Genomic DNA, 19925 nt, shown 5'->3' on the forward strand with positions numbered 1-19925 from the left:
ATCAAGACTAATACACATTGAAAAGTATACAATAATAATTATTTCAATAAACTTTTATACAACAAGAGATTACTGATTTGATAATAAATGAATCTTATAAAGTGACTTAAACTGCTTGATTGATGTTGAATTACGAATAGAAATATCAATGTTGTTCCATAATATGGGACCCTGTCTTCTGATGTATTTCGTGCAAGATCTGTAACAAAATTGGTAGGGCGATACAAATCAGAAGACCTGATCCCATAATCATGGATAGCATTAACTAAGACAAAATAATCAGAAAAATTTTGTGAACGTATGAATATCATAAACTGTAAGAGTAAGATATTGTTGAGGATGGCATGATTCCGAGGCAACTGGATGAAAGAATGGGAGGGGCTCAGAATGTCATTAGAATGGTTGTGCAGAGGTACACTGGAGAGGGGCGAGTACTATTAGGATATCTGCACAAGGTCACCCAAGGGCCACCCTTCCAGGACCGCGAACGGAAAATCTGTTTCGGTTTATACGCATATTACGCACATCACAAATAAAATTCTAGTAAATTACTCCCAACTTGAAGTTGGTATCGTTTCTTGTACCAATGCTGCTACTAAGTAACATAATTCATCCAACATTTTTAGTGCCAGGCCCGTACGCAGGGGGGAGGGGTGCGGTGGGGTGCGACGGCACCCTCGCAAATTTGCAAAAGTTTTCCCAAATTTTGGGAAGAAAGTCCACTTTTCACAAAATCGCCCCCCTCTTGAAAAAAGTCCACTTTTTCAAAATCAGTACCCCCCCCCAAAAAAAAATCCTGTGTACGGGCCTGGACTCAGTGCTAGAATATAATCACTCTATGCACTACTAAAATTGAACTTATCCAAATCAAAAGCTCACTGGACAATGCTGGAGGCAACAGAGCCTTCAAGTGCTTCTCTGTTTGTTAATATGTCCTGGACAGGGTAATTATCCTGACCTTTAAATAATTACCAGAACACGAACCAAAGAAGCAACATGTCACAGGCTTCGTGTAGCCAATTAATAGACATCCGGGAAAGATATGGAAAACAACAAGCCAATTGATGTTAAAAAAACCAATCTTTATTATTATTATTTGAAAGATGTTTTCTTGTAGAATTAACTGCAGTTCATATTAATTGATTGTTTTAAAGGTGTTAGAGTGAATACTAGTCATATGCGAAATAAAAATAAATAAAGAGATATATAAAAAAAACGAACGTGTTGAGAGTCTGTAACACATTAACCTGGGTCTGGGCCATGCGAGATAAAGGTATTGATGATTGACGCATGCTCATTTAGAGGTAAAAACTAATAAGGGATATTCATCACCTTGGCTACAGGACATAGCCCTTTGTCAATATCATATCCTAGTATGCTAATTTAAAATAAGAAATAATTTATTTAAAAAATTGACATTAGAATGTAGGACGATATATTTTTTTATCGAATAGTGTCCAGCTTGTGGCATTTTAAACTTACAGTGCAATTAGATGTAATGTAATTGCCTGCACAATATTTTGCCCCGAAAGAATTTAACATAATACATTCTGAGTGTCTAGTTACATTGGTAAATTACTGCAATTCTTTCTTATCATATACTTTTTATTTGGGTCATTTGCCTTTGCGTTAAAGCGACTCCCAATTCGGGGCTCATTCTAAATTTGCCGTTTCAAATAAAAATACATTATTTCCTTTGTTCATTATTAGGAGATTCGTCCTTTTACTTTTAGAGGGGACTGATTTAAAAACATTTAAAAATACCCGCTTTTCAAATAAATTTAAAAAAATGGCGTATCTACTTTCACTTGTCGATACTGCATTTTTCTTGTGAGGGCGCACTAAGTCATTACTGAAAGAGAAGATGCATCATATTTCATCAGTTTAGCTTTATTATGGCAAAAATTTTCGCGCGCTTCGCATGCATTTATACCATAAACCAGTTTGTCGCCAAAAGGAGCTGAATTCACTATGCTTCATGAAAATTTGTCCAAATCATCCCCCCATGTCAAAAAGAAATTTACACCACTGAGTTACTTAGTTTTTAATTGTTGTATTTTTCACACCACTGGCTTCAGTTTCGGTTACCAGTATGTCTTAACTAGTACGCCAATTTTATATCTGTAAAACTGGACTATAAAACCAGGCATAGCATAACACTCTTTTGAAAGGTGTTTGTAACTATTGAGGCATTTTATTTTCATATCCTGTATAAAATTATAAAAATACCATCACACCCAAACAGGTAAAATGGTTCGAATTAACATCGTAATTGTTGATATATTTACAAATTCTATTTTCGTGTCTCTTTTAGAATAATGAGAAAATGTAGTGGTTTATCGGGGAAAAGGAATTTCTGACGTTCATTCGAGAATGGGTAAGACTACTTGGGTAAGAAAATTGATTCCTATCTTGCACCTGCTAAACACTTGACGATCTATCTTGGATTACATCATTCTACGCCTCGTCAAAAAGGTCAACATTCTAAAACATTGTGCCTCAAGAAACACAACCTGCCACTAATCTTAAGAAATACTTCATTAAGTAAGTAAGTAAGTAAGTAAAGTAAGTAAAGTAAGTAAGTAAGTAAGTAAGTAAGTAAGTAAGTAAGTAAGTAAGTAAGTAAGTAAGTAAGTAAGTAAGTAAAGTAAGTAAGCAAGTAAGCAAGTAAGCAAGTAAGTAAGTAAGTAAGTAAGTAAGTAAGGTAAGTAAGCAAGTAAGCAAGTAAGCAAGTAAGCACGTAAGCAAGTAAGCAAGCAAGCAAGCAAGCAAGCTTGTGTTTGAAAATTTCAAAAATAAGGTCTATGTGTATTCAAAAAATCCCAATCAAAGTCATATCACGATGGTAATTCAAGGCAGCAGGATTTTGATATTACACTGCTCAAGACACTGATCATGTTAATTAAATATGTTTTTGAAAGGGTTTATTTTATTTGCAAAATGTAAAGACACAGAATCGTCAGCACAAAATCTCGCTTGGAATTTATGATAAATATGTCCAGAGGATTGTGTAATTTATACTGAACTAAAAGAGGTTGGATTCTAGGGAAAACGAAGCGTATAATGCATTATCCAAACACTACTCAGAGAAGTGTTCATAAAACCAGGGACTTGACAGATATGAGTGGCAAATGCAATCCAATATCGCACTCATAAAATAGACATCGAAATTTAAAGCTTGCAAATTTCCTTCGGGGTTGGTCTTTTGCTACTGAAGGTCGTGACTATGATTATTAAGAAAAGCAGTCGATGTTTAAAAGCTGAATCATATGCTCTAGTTCTATAGTCTATCTTGTGACGAATCGTTTTGCTGATATTTGAAACTCAAAAACATGTTGGTAACAGTGTTGTTGATTACACGTAAATAATCGGACGAAAAAGAAAAAAAGAAAGAAAAGAAAGAAACGGCATAACCAGTAACATGAATTATTATTTCTCATATTTCATACTCGTAATAGACAGGAAGAAACCACATAATGTGACCTGCTACAATGAAATGAGTATAAAGTCGCAATTTGCCAGTTTCGAGACATCCTGGCTGACTTGAGTTGATGTTCTTTATTTATCGCGCACCTGTTCAGGCCAGTAGTATGTCCTTCGTAAATGGCCCATTGTGCCCCATTCATAAAGGACATACAGACATACTTCTGGCTTGAACAGGTGCGTGTTAAACAAAGAACACTAACGTAGTAGCCAGGTCGTTGGAAACTACCAACTTGCGACATAACGCTTATTTCGTGGTAGCAGGTCACACATATGCTTATTTTTTTTGTAGCAGGTCACTTTTTCTGTATCTTGGCTTCCAGAGTAATTCAAAAATTCTAATTCAGGGATAAATTTTATTTACCCCCTCCCCCCATTTCTACACTAATGTACGAGAAATGTATTTTAACATCTGAGATGTAATAGTCCAACCCAGTTTCTTCACAACAGTGCTAATATTATACAAATATATACTGCCATGAGAGGTTCTGGTTAAAACTATGGGCCCGAGGTGAGATCAATAGTATTAATTGATCTCAACGAGGGACCATAGTTTTAACCAGAACATCGAATAAAGGCAGTATATATTTGTTTTATATACTTCATTAATATGTTCTTTGTTCATTGATTGGTTAAACGAAAATTATTTGACATTTTGACTCTCCAGCTTCTATCCTGAGTGAACAGCACGACCAATTTAAGCACAACCCATATTTTGCCCTTCAAAAAAACCGAATAGGCTAAAATCGGGCTGACCAATTACAGCAGCGCGAAATCACGCTATGGCAGTTTTGCGTGCGTGAACTGTTCCGTCGCATCGAATGCTGCATCACCCCGTCTGAATGATAGAATTCTATTAACAAAATATTGAATTCTAACAGATGTACAGTATAGCACAGATGTACAGTATAGCACGATTTATCAGCATTTAAAAGAGATGTTAATTGATTAAATTGACCAATATAAACAATCGAGTATACAAATGACAATTAACAACATGTAAAACCAACCGCCAATCTTGAAATCATCAGACTGCCCACGCCACGTGATTGTCCAGGAATCCATTCAGTGTGACCTTATTCAGACTTTTTGCTTCATTGGTGCTGCACTCACGACGATTGTGTAATTTTCTTTACCTACTTATAAAATCAATAATTCATTCTGAGAGCCAAATACCATTATATCGCAGTGGCTATTTTAACGTGCCTCCTGGCACGTTCGTGCAGTGAGAATAGAAATCCGTGCAGTGAGAATTCAAAATCCGTTCTTAAAATATTTCTATACTAGTTTCAGCCCGAAAAAATTAAGAAATTAAAGAAGTTAAAGTAAGACTGATCTAGTCGGGAAATCCTATATCCTATATTGTATAGTTTGTGGTGATCAATCAAGCATTCAATTGGCAGGGGAGATCATGCAAATATTGCTTCACAACGCTCTGTAAGCCCTTTCATCCCAACCCAATTTGTCGGTCATTCGTGGGGGAAAGCCTCTGGACGAGAAAATCCGCAACAGGCGTGGGGGCAGCTCCATCTACCGGGCAGAAATTGTCCAGAATTGCCCTGTGCATCTTCGTTTTTAGACCATTAAACACCTTAATTTAGGGCAAAAATAGTGTAATGTTGCAAATTACCTCAGCATATTGTTACGAGTCGTACTTGACTCAAGGCCAAAATCACCTTTTACCCGAACTCACACGAATGCACAACACAAATACACTGTTTGATTAAGTCTTTAATTGAAAATAAAGTATGCTTGGTACATATAACAACAATTACAATAAAATCACACAATCAGTTTTATTCTATCGGTACTTAACCAGCGGTCTTCTTGTTGGTGATTCTAGAGTTCTTACAATGTTCTGGACGACTGATGTAATATATCCTTATTCACTCGTCCTGCGAAAATCAGCGAAGTCCAGTGTACACTTGCGTTTATAAATATCCTTACATATGAAATCCTCACACGAAAATGATGCTACTTTCTCCCAAGTACTAAACTCCTTGCGTCGTTCTACAAACACGTTTATAACTCCATGCGCAGTTCTCCAAATCTCTTTACTCCTTGCGCAGTTCTCCTACTTGACAGACTTTAGAAGCTTTGAATCAGTTATCAGCATGACGACGAAGATCACAATAAATCCCTCCTTCTTGGGATGTCTCCACACTATCTTCTCCGTTCAGCGGCTAAATATTTAAATATAGCACCTTCGCTATAATTCCAATGCTGATTCAATATTCAACTTTGTGAATATTTTGCTGCACCATAAACCACACACACAGCTCACTGCTTCATAATAATTAAATGTCTGTGTCATAAACATGTTGACATTTGCTTTTATAGCAACCAAAACCCATCTATTAATAGCCACTCTGTCATATTACAACACTTCCTGTGGGTAATTCCCAAATCTTACCCATTTCACAATCCAAGGGATTTTCCAAGATTATTAATAAAATGAATCTTCTAGAGATGAAGAGGGGTTTCCCCCAAACAATCTAAAATTAGATATGATTCTATTTGTTTTGATCACTTGATGAATGAAAGGGAATTCCCTAAACATGCCATAACACACACAGTCTTGCATGATTGCTTCCAAGGTTTTTCCCCTTGTCTCATATTTCTCATGACATACTTTCAACTTGTAAACAAAGTTAATCAAATTAAATTACTCAGGGCACATCACAATATCACCTTTGTTTGTACTAAAATAGTGTAAAATGGGAGGGTTTTGTGCGCTTCGTGCGCATTATTGTCCCAGTAAAACAGGCCAAAACTTATGACTACATGTATCAGGAACATTTTTATAGCCGCTCACCGCTGATATGCCACCGGGGACACCAATAAAAAAGCAAGTGCGCAGCCTGTATGGCATGCAGACCTAGTAACGGGGCAGCTTGGTAATCCTTCTGGCTCAACATCGGGACTTTTTTTATAATCAAAATTTACAATACTTTAAATTAGTGTGAAAAAGGCTAAAAGCGCGGCTTTCCTCAACATGCTCAAGGAAACCTTTAAAGACCATATAATTTATTTATTTACGATATATTAGTAGAGAGGAGTCCAGATCAGTGAAAAAGCACTGCTTAACCATTATGATAATTATTAAAAGAATTGATTGTTTTTCATTTGCTAAATGCATGTGAAACTCTTCTAGGGGCTTACAAGGCTAAGGTATAGAGGTCAATACTAAATTGAACACTTTCAACGCTAAACTAAACACGTAGACACTTAATGATGAGCAAATCATATCATTTGGATATTAAACGTATACAGGAAGAGTAAAAAGGTGCAATAGGTCAACGAATCAATATTCACGTAAGAACTAAGTTGTTCCAAATCTACCTTACAATGAGTGTGCTGACATTCAATATTTATATGGACAACCACCATGACCATTAAAATTGGGTATCGCTGTAAAATGTGTCATAACAACAGAACGGTAAATGCTAATTACTTCGTTTTTTCACATAAGGCCACTAATGAATATATCATGTGTTTTACATCCTAGATGTTCAATCTGGTTATAAAATAAAGATGGATTCTTTGCACTATTGCACCTTTTTTTACTCACTCTGTATATTGCTTGTAGAAAATAAACACCCTGTCTATGGACTGAACATCGTAGTGTTTTAAGTTGAGCACTATAGACATTTTAGTTCATGAAGTTTCAGAAATCTTATGATCTCACACCGCCAAATCAGAGTCCCATTGAGATATGTGCTAAATTTGCCTTAAGAAAACGTCATTTTTTCTTCACAGGAGCGACTCATCATGCAGTTATTGTTAACTACATGTATGCACACAACACAGGGGCACTCACAATAGGCAGTTGAACCCTACTGGTAGCGCTGTGTTGTAGCTATAGCGTCATATATGAAAAAGTATAAAAGCTATGATTTTAGTACTTTCTCTATGTTTCAATTACTTATTCTTTTCAAAATATCGGAATTTTCAACCCGGTACAAGCTTTAATAACGGGGAGCATACATTTTATGAGAAAGAAATATACCATCTATATCCAAACTCCCGTGTTATTCCAATGCACATTTTGCTTCACCGGGTCGCCCTGGCTTGGTCACATTTGCAAGAGGCGTGTCACGAAACCGTAATAGGTACAAATTTAGTACTTTCTCTCAATCAAGTATGGTTTAATCTCTACATGTCAATCTTTAAATCATTAGCATAGTCCTTATAATAACGGTGGAGCGCCTTGATGAGTAAATGACAGCAAACCAGTAAAAAATACCCCAATATTCAGTCAGTGGAGCTCCGACCGTACATGTCAATAGCGTTATTATCAATTGGATTAGTCGACCGTAGCTCATTGGATTAATATTATCATGTGGTAATAAATTTGCGTTGGACAATCGATTACTATAATGGTTTAGTACTGCATATCTCGGTTTAATCTTAACTAAGCGGGTTTATGGCTGGAAAGGTTACGGTGAATTTGCCGTGGACATAAGTGCACTATGTCAGTTTTAAGCGACAGCTTTGATGGTTGAAATCAACCCTTGCCTGATCCCTCTGGCTTGGAAAAAATATAGGTTGACCGTCATCACTTTTTACGACTGGCCCTCGAAGTCTACGATGTCCGGGAATTGCCTATTTTACAGGCAAAATCATGCCAGTATTTCTGTAAAGAAAAGGCTGCTTAAAATCATTAAAAGTTATTCGATCTCTCCCATCTGAGGTACACTTGCAGTATTTAACATTACTAATCATGACCAATCCAAAGTTTGCCAAAATTATGCAAATTTCTGCTCATTTTAATGCTTACTTTTTCTGAGAAGTAAAATTAAGGGCGCACAACCATATACATGTAATTCTATTTGGTGGTGTGAAATCTTTTCATTTTGAGAACTTAACGCTACTGTGCGACAGGTTAAGAAATGGTAGGGACATGTGAGCATTTCATTCAACATTTAATAAAGAGGTTCTGTGTACTTTTATGGAGTTATCAAAAATGATAATTCAATTAAATGGAATGATATTTGAAATGAAACCTGCACTTATAAGTAAATCAAAAGGATTTTTTTAATTATTATCATATTTTACAGGTATTAATTTCGTGCAATTGTAGGCACCTGTGTGCATTTTATTTTTATTTTCTCAGAGTTTGTATTAATTTTTGCATATCAATACCATCAATACCATTAACTTAATGACAGTGTGTACTTTCATGGAGCTGTAGGTAATTAAAAATAATGACAAGTCAATTAAATGAATTAGTGAAATACATTAGTGAACCAGACATGTATCAATTTTCAACTTTAAATGCATATTATTAGATTGATAAACTTAACTTCGAGGTTTGTTAAATGTCAAAAATATCACTTTTTAATAATTTGTCATAAAATTTGTATTATATCGCAAATTTCAAAATTTCAAAATTATTTGATATCAGTTAAGGCTGTTGCTCGTATTCAGAATGCAATTTGGTCTGAGTGATGTGCTCTCAGCCCTTAACGTCAAAAATGAGTCAGTAAAATGCGTGATTTTAACACGTGATTTATAAAAGTACAGAACTCAAGGGGAGACAACCCCTCTGTTTTTGGAGCAACATTGTTTCTTTATAAGCTTTCGGCGCAACCTTTAATAATATTGTCTTTGAGCAATATTGTCTTTGAGATAACGCCCCGTAGCCACCCAAGGCCAGCCAGACCCATACCTCATTTCGATTTTTAACCTACCAATATTCTGCTTTTTATATTCTATGGGGTCGGATATTACCTCAAATATTTACATGATGAAGTCATGTCTACAGTAGAATTCACCACGACCTTTGCATGACTTAAACCCCATTAAAGGCTATTAAACCAAGATAACAATCATTGAAAACAGCTCAACTATGTTACATCAGATCTTCTCTGGTTTATATCCACACACACATGTGTCTGTTTTACCTGTGTAATGAGCAATGAGCTGGTATTATAGTTTCAGTTGGGTGAACGATTATAAAGCAAACGCAAGGTAACAATTACTGTGTGGCCTTTATTCACGAAATGAGACAATACTGTGCATATTGTTAACCACATTCTTGAAAATGAGAAACATAATGGCTGTGGGCCGTAACACGGTTTGAAATAATTTCTTCATATTTTTTGGTGTTATCTGTCGTTTACATATCCTTCCTAAAACACCAAAGTGCGAATATTTCCAAACACCTAAATTAGCTAAAAATTTAGGACATGTTACAAAACTATATTTTCTAGAATTTCAGAAGAGTACTTTTAATATTGCCCGGTTATTTTTCACACAGCGACGTTAACTAGGCAATTACCCATACTTCTATCATACACTATTTGTAGAGGTTACGCGTCAATGGTAAGAGCACTGTGTATTGTGTATAGGAAAACGGACAGTAACTGCAGTATGATTCACGTTGAAAATACGTACTAAAGTGAATTATGACCAACAGAGGGCGCTATTACTGTACTAAAGTACGTGATATTTTGACCATACGTATGCTGTTATACAGAATATCGATCCCAGCACGGCATTTACTATACCACCGTATTGACACAATGTATTACGTGTACATATGTGTGTATCGGGTGAGGAGGGGTGACTGTAGTAGAGAGCCTGATTCAATGTGTTCTACATGTATGTGTAATTATAGCTATTGGCACAATTAGGTGATAAACCCCCGCATATCTTTCTCAAAAATTCAACTGCCCACATTTCAAGTGGTCTCAATCGTGCCAATGGAAACCAGCAAAATCTAATGCTGACCGCATTTATCCAATAGTGTCCTGTTATTTCAGTTATACGAATAAAAACCCTGTTCTACGGGCCCGACCGACCCGGAATTTGATTTCTGGGGAGTTGTTTTTTAAATTTGGCTAAAATCATGTCAAATCAGACGTTTTGCCGTTATTTTGGGGTAATTTCAGGAACATAAATAAATAAATAAAAACGCCTGACCGACCGACCGACCGACCGACCGTAGTTGACAGGTTCCGTCCGCTCGTAGAACAGGGTTTTTTTTGTTTGTTTATTGCTTCGGGTAGCAGCAGCACTGTATCGATAATAAAATTAATTATGGTGTTTATGTAACCTTGATCTCAATAATATTTGCTAAGCATTAAACGTCCTTAAGCAATTCTAATTTACTTAATGGATTTTATCAAGCAATAATTTTATGTGGAGTTGCTTAAGATGGGTTATTACCACTATAAATCCAGATTTAAATGACACATGACATTGACTGCACTATTGGTAATAAAATATTTTCAGAGACGATGGAAAAGTCATCGCAGATTTTTACAGCTTGTATCCTTGTGTAACGCAGCCATTCAATTATGCTGATTGAGAGACAGGGGAAATATACTTTCAAGTCTTTTTGGTTTGATTACATTAAAAATTCTCATTGATTTCGTAATGAGCAAGGCCCCGGGGAGCAAGGTTTATTTATGGATTATTGGCGTACGAGAGCTTGAACTGAAGATTGAATTGTTTAATTTCAGATGTTTTTCTTGATTGCAACATTGCAATCAGATCTTATGGCGTCTTTTTGGAAAGTACTTTTGTCAAAGTGCTAATTCTGAGCATGAATATCTGTTAACCCTATGAGAACTACCTTCCTATTGGTCAAAAAGAAGTTTTCGGTATCAACCAATCAGTTAGAATAATTTCACCATGCAAAAAAATTGGGGTGAATTATTTGTAAAGCTCCATTCTGATTGGAAATTAAAGTAAAGATATCACATAATTGACCAATTAGAGGCAATGTGAGATCGGCAGGTAATGCCCATGGGTTAATTTAAAGTAAAAGTATAGATCAGATTACAATCTTAAGTCCATTGGTGACCGTATTGGTTTAATTATGATATGGATTTTCTTTCGTATAAATGTTACATATCGTCCTCGTTATGCATCCATGTAAATACACGAGTACATTTTCAGCGTAAATGCGATTAATTAGTACAATAAGCAAGTTTATACGTTGGTACTCGCGAATTGCGTTGTGGACCCGAACAGATTATGCCATATTAAAGGTCATTTTACTGTTTCTTTTGAGAAGAAATTGTGATTCTATGAGAAAAATATAGGATTTTACCAAAATCTCTTCAACAATGAGGTAAATCGGGGAATGAGGCTGTCAATCCGGTCAAGGAAATTACTTATAAAGGCTTCAAAACAAATATGCCGTATTAAATAAACTGAACAAAATATTGTAGAATGCTGGATTACCGAAAGCTACAAACTCCCACCAAAAAACAACAGTTTCAAACTTTACCTTTGCGTCATTATCAAAACACTACTTTAAGGGTTGTTACCCTTTATATAACGTGTTATATAAGAATATACTCCCTGCGCACTGTTCAGATCTTTGCTGGGAATCTACGTTGCTCACATGCGCACAAATACTTACTCCAGGTGGCACTATAATAGTTTTGGCTCTTGTTTTGACGTTTCTTTCTAGAAACACTCAACTAATTTATCTTTATCACGCGTAACCAGGAGACATACATTGGCGGGTAAAGCTAAATAATGATCTAGAGTGGGTTCACGGCTCGCTTGTTCGCTCACGCCTATTTGCTCTGAAGTGCCTGCTTCTTAGTGGTCATACTTACCTTGCTTAAACCACCAGTCGCTTTAAGTGTGGTATATCTGGATTCATCCCGGAAAGCTGTGGCCAGTATCTGTGCTTCCTTACGGTTATAGTATCTGGGTTATATAACGTTACTTACGAAAGGATTTTTGTTTCGCGTCGAGTGGAGTAATGCAGATTCCATTTAATAGGATGATTATGGATACTTGAAATAGTTCGTCAAATTGGAACGTTAATTTTTGGTAAGCTTCTCATAATTATATAAAAGTATTATCTTGTTGCAAATTATTATTATTACTCATGGATTAAATGGTATACCTATTAGTATGTCTGCAAAAGGTTGGTTGACAGTATGACTCATCGCAGTTCGTTTCTGTATAAGATGTCGTTACCCGTATCATTTATATCCCTCGTTTTCACAGGGGCCAATGCACTAAATACATTACGGCATTTATTGAATTTCATTTCACCCGTATAACACCTGTATGCCTATATCCATTTGTTCCTATTGAAACACGGAGATTTATTTTATCAAATTTTTCTAACCAATCATTTCTTTGAATGTAACTATTTTATTAATGTATTGTTATTATTTCATATCTTAGATGTCTATAGATTGTATACGCTAGGAAGCAAGTAGAGAGCCAAATATTTCTTTTCCAATATAATTGCTATGACTTGCAAAAATATTATATATTTGAGATTAACTGAACTTATTTTGTAAAACAAAACAATGTGTTAACCTTTGTCAATTTTTAAGGCCGCCCTGATCAACTTTTCTCAGATATTTAATCCGTTTGCCTCATAACAAACGAATTAAAACAGCAATATAAAATGAATCGTGATTTATCACATATAATTACTAATAATTCGCTGTACTAAAACAATAATCCATTTATCAAGATGAAGAGGATTATTGGATAGGATATAACGTTTGAAATTATGTTTTGATTCAAATTCAAACTACCTTGCATTTAATTTTCTCGCAAAAATCAATCACGCAACGCACACATAAAAGGGAAGCCATATTTTCTATGTAAACACGAAGGTCTCTATGAAGCTGTTTTTAAAAATGTTGTAAATTCATGATTTGAATACCAAAATTGTGACGAATACATTTTTCTCGATTCAACGTTTTTAAAGCCTCCTCTTATGTAGGTAGTTACCCCAAGTTTCCCCTCAACGCTTTGCCGAAACGTTAAAAGAAATCACGAGCTTGTATGTAATTGCGAGGCCATCATTTAAGAAATAAAGGGTATTTCATTATTATTTACACACAAGTAATGTGTCCGAGGCAATAAAAACGTAAATAATTTAACCGGGTTTTTTTTCCGACGCGGACACATTATTGGGTGTAAAGGATAATGCTGCACCTTTATTTCTATTCAATTACCACAAAATAGTGCGAAAAGAGAAAATATCACTTTTTTCCAAAATAGTTGAATTTGTCTACTTCTAAGTGGAGCGCGTACGTGTAGTCAAAGCGGGTATTGCGGAAATATTGTACGCGTAACCAAACATAAATGCAATAGCGTAGAATGTGTTGCGGTGCTTATATTGCATCGCGCATTGTTGTGCGCAGTTGTGCGAGAAGAACAATAAGGTCGTCGCTATGACCACTTTATTGTTATTAACGGTCATTCACGTGACGCGCTTCAACAAATTACAGTGCGCAATTTAATAATAACGAATAATGGGTCGTGGAGGTAATAGAACGTGGAGGTAATAGAAGGACACCACCTTAGTCCAAATGATGGAGGGTTGTAATCGCCCTTTCCGTTTTACAAAATGCTGTTTTTTTTAAACGTATGAGCTCGAAAATTAAACGGGGTAAGACCAGTCATTACCTATCCTGACAATGACAACGAATCTTATTAAGATGCATTTTCTTAAACTACCAGATTCATATTTCTACTGCCCCAGAGGTACACTGCAGGATTGGAGCTTCTCTAGAATGTGGGTAGACCTACTGTAGTGTACACACATCGGAATCTCACCTCAGTACACACACTGGTACTGTGGACTGGTACTCTATAGAGTAGCAAGGCGGCAGGTTACGTCCTGGGCGACAGTAATAGAGTCTGGCAGTGTAGTGTACTTTAGTGTAGTTTGATATTTTGAAAATAGAATGGTGATAATTATCACCTCACAACCTGTTGATAACCACGTGGTACCTCGATAAGACTAGAGGCTTAATATAGACACTGATAAATGTCAGTATTATGTTATCATTCATGACACAGCTTATTCCGTGTGTGATATTCTTATATCATTGTTACAGCTAACCTTTCGACAGCAGCAAGCTTTAAGCATTGTATCGTTTAATGCTTGTACATGCATTATGTATTTTCTATAAATATTGTTATTTCAAATCCTGTATTACGTAAAGCATATTCCTCTTAACCTTCACAAATTCGAGGTTTTGATACATTTAATTATTCAGTTTGTATATCAAATAACCTTTGCAAAGGTTATACTCAACAACAATCAGAACAACAACAACTACTACTGCTAACAATGATCATGCAGATTAATGTTTCATTAAAGTGGCATTTATGTCCAGATGGTCAAATTATAATGTTAGAATTGTGTTCATGTTGCCTCAACAAACCGCAACTAATTATTTTAAAAAGTCAATATTGAAAGAGTGGTAAATCCAGGGCGATGGGGGCGCCCTCCTCAAATATGCAAAATCATCCCGTTTTTAGTGAATTCATCTTTCCCACCACCTTAAAAGTCGGTTTTCTAATCCTGTGTTCACATATTTGATTTGATACAAAAACTGAAAGCAATTGATCCCTTTAATGTTAATTTGTATGCCTGACAACAATTGGGGGAATGTTTATAATGTGCCATGCTTCGTGCTGGTTTGTGTAAATACACGCTTTAACATGGGCACATAAAATATTCTGATGCTAGCAATTATTTGTCATTCAAGAAGAGCCATAAGAGGTATTATTTGAACGTGACTGTATAGCAGTGGGGCCAAGGGTGCGAATCAATAGTACAGAGTGGGTCAAAATGATCTGTACCGAAGTTAATTAATATTTTTCTGGACACCATTGAATAAATATATTATACGATGCGCTCATCAGTATTGTTTCAAATTGGTTATTTCAATCAAACGATGTTAAAATTTTAACGAAACTACCCATTTAAACGCTAACACAAGGAGCGTTAATTGTAATGCTTGTTGTTTTCTAATATAGCATATTAAAGCAACCAAACTGGTAATACCAGAACTACTTCATTTTCAATTCCACTTCAAATCATCATGTAGATGAAAGCTTCATTAAAATGACATTTATATCCAGATGGTCAATTTACAATGTTAGAACTGCGTACATTTTTCCTTGGCAAACCGGAAGTAATTATACAAAAAGAAGTCAATATTGAATGAGTGGGAAAATATGCAAAATTAGTCCGTTTTTAGCTAATTCATCTACTCCGCCACCATAAAAAATTGGTTTTCAAATTCTGCGTTCACATATGTGAAACATTATTGATTTGATGCTAAAAGAAATTGAATAATACAATTATCCCTTTCGTATTAATTTGTATGCCTGGCAATTATTGGTAGTATGTTTATAATGTGCCATGCTTCGTGCTGGTTTGTGTAAATACACGCTTTAACATGGGCACATAAAATATTCTGATGCTAGCATTTATTTGTGATTCAAGAAGAGCCATAAGAGGTATTATTTAAACGTGACTGTATAGCAGTGGGGCCAGGGGTGCGAATTAATAGTACAGAATGGGTCAAAATGATCTGTACCGAACTTTACTAATGTTATTCTGGACACCAGTGAATAAATATTACGATGCGCTCATCAGTATTGTTTCAAGTTGGTTATTCCAATCAAACTATATGACAATTTTAATGTAACAATGAGCACAAGGAGCGACAATTGTAATATAATGCTTGTTGTCTCCTAAGATATCATATTAAAGCAACAAAACTGATATACACAAATAGTGTGTACCAGAATGTGTATTAAAAATCACTGTTGTGTACAATTCCTGGGTAAAATTCTGTAAAGCACACAATTAAGAACCCCGACTTCGGGCAATTTTCGCATATTATATCAATTTAACGAGGTACATTCATAAAGTTTCACATACAATAGACAACACACCATCTATAGTTTTTACGAAGTTGCGTACATATCTTTTTGACTCACCTCTTCTAGTATAAAATTTTAAAATAATCTTTGTTCCAAATAAAGTTTCATGGAAAAGGTGCATTGATTCAAACTCACAGAATGTCCAATAATTTTACTGTGTAATTTAATCTTGTTGTAAGTTATTGATAAACTTGTAACGTGAACTTGCGATATCAGTAACAAACCCAATTTTGCAAATAATCTTCTCTCTTGAATATTTATTGAGCTACGAGTAGGTACATTATCAGAAAATAAAAACCTGGTGAAATCACGCATTTTTATTATGTGTAGTGATTGTAAAACTTTCATATTATTCTCTGAATTCCTCGAACTGGCTATATCCCAGCAAACACATAACGTTTTACAGAAAAGGTTTAAATGTCGTGTTATATAAATGGTTTTAAAACGTTTTAATAACATTCATAAAACAGTTTTGAAAACGTGATGCAAAACAGAATGTTATTTGACTGTACATATGGCTTCTTATATTTTCTTTCATTCCATCTCTCTTCCTGTTTTTCATTTTGTTAAATGGCTTCCAAATTAGAACTGAATTGTCAAACATATACATGGGGCTTGCTGGAAGCCTTAGTATTAGGCAAAAGTATGTCTCAGGGCTTACAAAGATTTGTACAAAAAATTAATGCGGAATGGGGGTCTCCTTTCTTTTATACCCGAAATACAAAGCTTGTGATGCTCAATTAGTGGGTTTTTAGCGGGTTCGCCGTCGGACAAGTTTAGAACTGTCAAGCTTTCGTTAGGAGTAGCTCTGACTTCTTCAGGACAAAGTACCTAAGAATGAGACATGTAGACCGCCCCTTGTCTACTGATGACTCTGACAAGAGTCGTTCACTGAAGACTGCCCCTTGTCAACAGAGAACAAGCAGATCTCGCCTATCTGCTAATATAAAGGTTTTGGTGGCTCTGAAAAGAGCCGTTCACTGAAGACTGCCCCTTGTCAACAGAGAACAAGCAGATCTCGCCTATCTGCTAATATAAAGTTTTTGATGGCTCTGAAAAGAGCCGTTTGCTGAAGACTGCCCCTTGTCTACAGAAACAAGCAGATCTTGCCTATCTGCTGATTTAGCAACACTTGTGATGCTGAATCAACACTTTCAAAATTAAATTGTTTAACACTAAATTAAATTGTTTTAACAAAGTTACAGATATTTTTGTTCATAAAAATGGCCAAAAATTATGTATCTTATATTACAAATAATTTTGTTAACTTTTGTCTAATATCCCTGTAGTGTTAGATTTTGACTAGTGCAGTATCAGTGCACACACCCCGTAAATATATTGTTTAGTTTTGGCACTATTATTGATTCTAAATAATAATAATACAAATCGGAGCAAGTAAAAGAACAAAATGAAAGAAAAAACATGCCAACATATGAATATGATTACAGGACAAATTAAAAACCCATTAATTTTGTAATTACAAAAAAAACCCACACATTATGTCTAATTCTGCGCACAATGATATTTAATTGAAGGTTAATATATTACTTCACTGTAATTTGTTAACATTATTCAGAGAAATATACATACTCTTACGTAGACGTGATAATAATGACATTTGCAGTTGACACGCAAATATAATTACCACATGTGGTTTGATTAGCAATCATTTTTGTTGTGTTCAGATCAGTTCTCTTCCAATGTGTACCACTCTTTTCAAGTAAAACAAGTACATATTTATTTTATCAACCTTGATGATCTTCTTTAAACGCTGATATAAAAATAACAATAACGCTAATAATAAGAAAAAATGGTACCTTTCGACTACATATCCCATAAGTTTTCTTAATTTCTTGACAATAGCGAAAGTTATTACTGATCTGACAGTTTCGACCATTTTAGGCCATGACCATCTTTATCTTATGCATCTGGATCTTATGCACGACTAAGGTAATGTGCCACCTCGTCTCTGTTCATGGCGTTCGTTGCTCTCTTCCTTATCCAGATTGATTCTCTGATACGGCGCCTCCCCTGTTACATTCGTTGTAAGGGACTTTCGAATTGATGATGTGATTTTGTTGAACGGCATGGTCCACAATGGCGAGTACCCCGAGGCGAGTGCAGGTTCCTTTAACGTTCAGGCTTGTTTCAAAGCGACGTCCACTTTCATCCAATCAGAATACCCACATTGAAAGTGCGTTGTTGATTTTTCTTCTTGATCTTTGTCATTCTTTTCTGTTATGTGTGATGAATGAGTGATCTAGTGTGGGTTCTGTTGGTGAGCAGAAGATGGAAAGACAACGATTACTCTGAAGGTAGCATAAACAGATGACGACAAGTTTCACGTCTTGCGTCTCCGAGAGATTATAACACAACCTCTTTAATTGGTACACACCGCACATAGAATCTGAACATGGGATGGTGATTAATTGGCAGTCTGCACTGTCAAATAGAGCATCAGGTGTTTGAAATGAATTGATGATACCGGAGAGAATACAAGAGTATAGACTATCGTAATTGATGATTGATGATTGATTGAATAATTGTCATACGATAGTAGGTTAAAATCCCATTAAAAACTTTTCTGTCTACCTGAATTGACTGGTAGGCATAATCTAATAATGACAAACTAGAATTCCACTAACTGGTCATTTTCCGTTTCAATCTCAAAGTTGTCGGAATTGCAGAGTACCAGTCAGTATACCGTAATACCGGTTCCAGATTACAGATTCAGTACTCACGAATCGTTATATAATTATATGATTGTGCAGTTAATATTTATTTATCCTCTTATACATATGACTGATGCTTCAGTTTTTACACAAAAAATATTTCATTGAAAACGCGCCTACAAAAATTAGTGGATAATTAAATCTGGTCAACCAGAAAAACTCACATTTTGGTCAGATGGAATCACCGACGTTTCGGCCAAAACCTTTGGCCTTCAGCTGGGTGGATGATTTAGGGTCATCCGAGGTCAATCGATGAGGAAGTTGCTTGATGACCCGATCCCAACCATGTGACAGATTCACTCTAACGCCCCCGCTCCTGTTGAGTGACGGTTGTTCGGCTCGTACCCACACTGCTTCTTTGGTTGACCAGATTTAATTATCCACTAATTGATCAAATCCCAGATGACTGAAAGTATACACAGTGTTATTCGAAAGGAATACGGCAAGGATTGCCTCAAACTAACGAAGGATTTCGAGAAAACATCGAGGAAAGTTGCTAACTATCGTAACCATTTACGTTTTTCTCTACGGTGCCTACACGCTGATGTAATACCCCGTAGCGCCAGATTACAATCTACGATCAAAGGATCGCGAGTAGAGAAGATTCTCCATAATACTGAACGCAAATTATTAAATGAGAGAATAAGACAGATTAACTACACGATCAACAAGTTAAATACCAAAAAGGAAGAAATTTCCGGCGAGTTGGAAACTCAGTTGCCATTGGAAACATACAAAAGGGTTCAGGAGTTCACCGCACATGCGCAGTTATCGCAACACGAGAAAACAAAAACAAGGCAGGTAGCAAAATTCGGAAGACTTGCTTCGTCCGGCAGGGCCGATAAAGACACCAATTGGCGCTGTAAAGAGGATAAATCCGCTCACAATATCAGAGATAGATGGGTTAAGAACCTCTCAGACCGTCCGCTATCGTCTAACGAACAGAGTTTATTGGAAAAGGGCTTGAATTTCGCCGTTACTTCCAAGCGTGTACAAGTGACTGATATCATTACTGCCACTGAATCGGCG

The 19925-nt window shown here is 35.8% G+C and overlaps 1 protein-coding gene across 3 annotated transcripts in view; it reads left to right on the plus strand.

Annotated features, from left to right (window-relative positions):
* The window catches only part of LOC140158959 (uncharacterized), a 201847-nt gene that overhangs the window by 67890 nt on the left and 114032 nt on the right, over nt 1–19925 (plus strand). The window contains exon 1 of one of the 3 annotated variants that reach the window (XM_072182254.1): nt 11977–12282. The exons of the other annotated variants lie outside the window; for them this stretch is intronic. The gene's annotated coding sequence lies outside the window, so the exon portion shown is untranslated. Of the gene's footprint in view, nt 1–11976; nt 12283–19925 lie in introns of those variants that run through there. 3 annotated transcript variants of the gene reach the window in all.

Source organism: Amphiura filiformis, chromosome 8 (assembly GCF_039555335.1).
Source record: "Amphiura filiformis chromosome 8, Afil_fr2py, whole genome shotgun sequence".
Lineage (NCBI taxonomy): Eukaryota > Metazoa > Echinodermata > Ophiuroidea > Amphilepidida > Amphiuridae > Amphiura > Amphiura filiformis.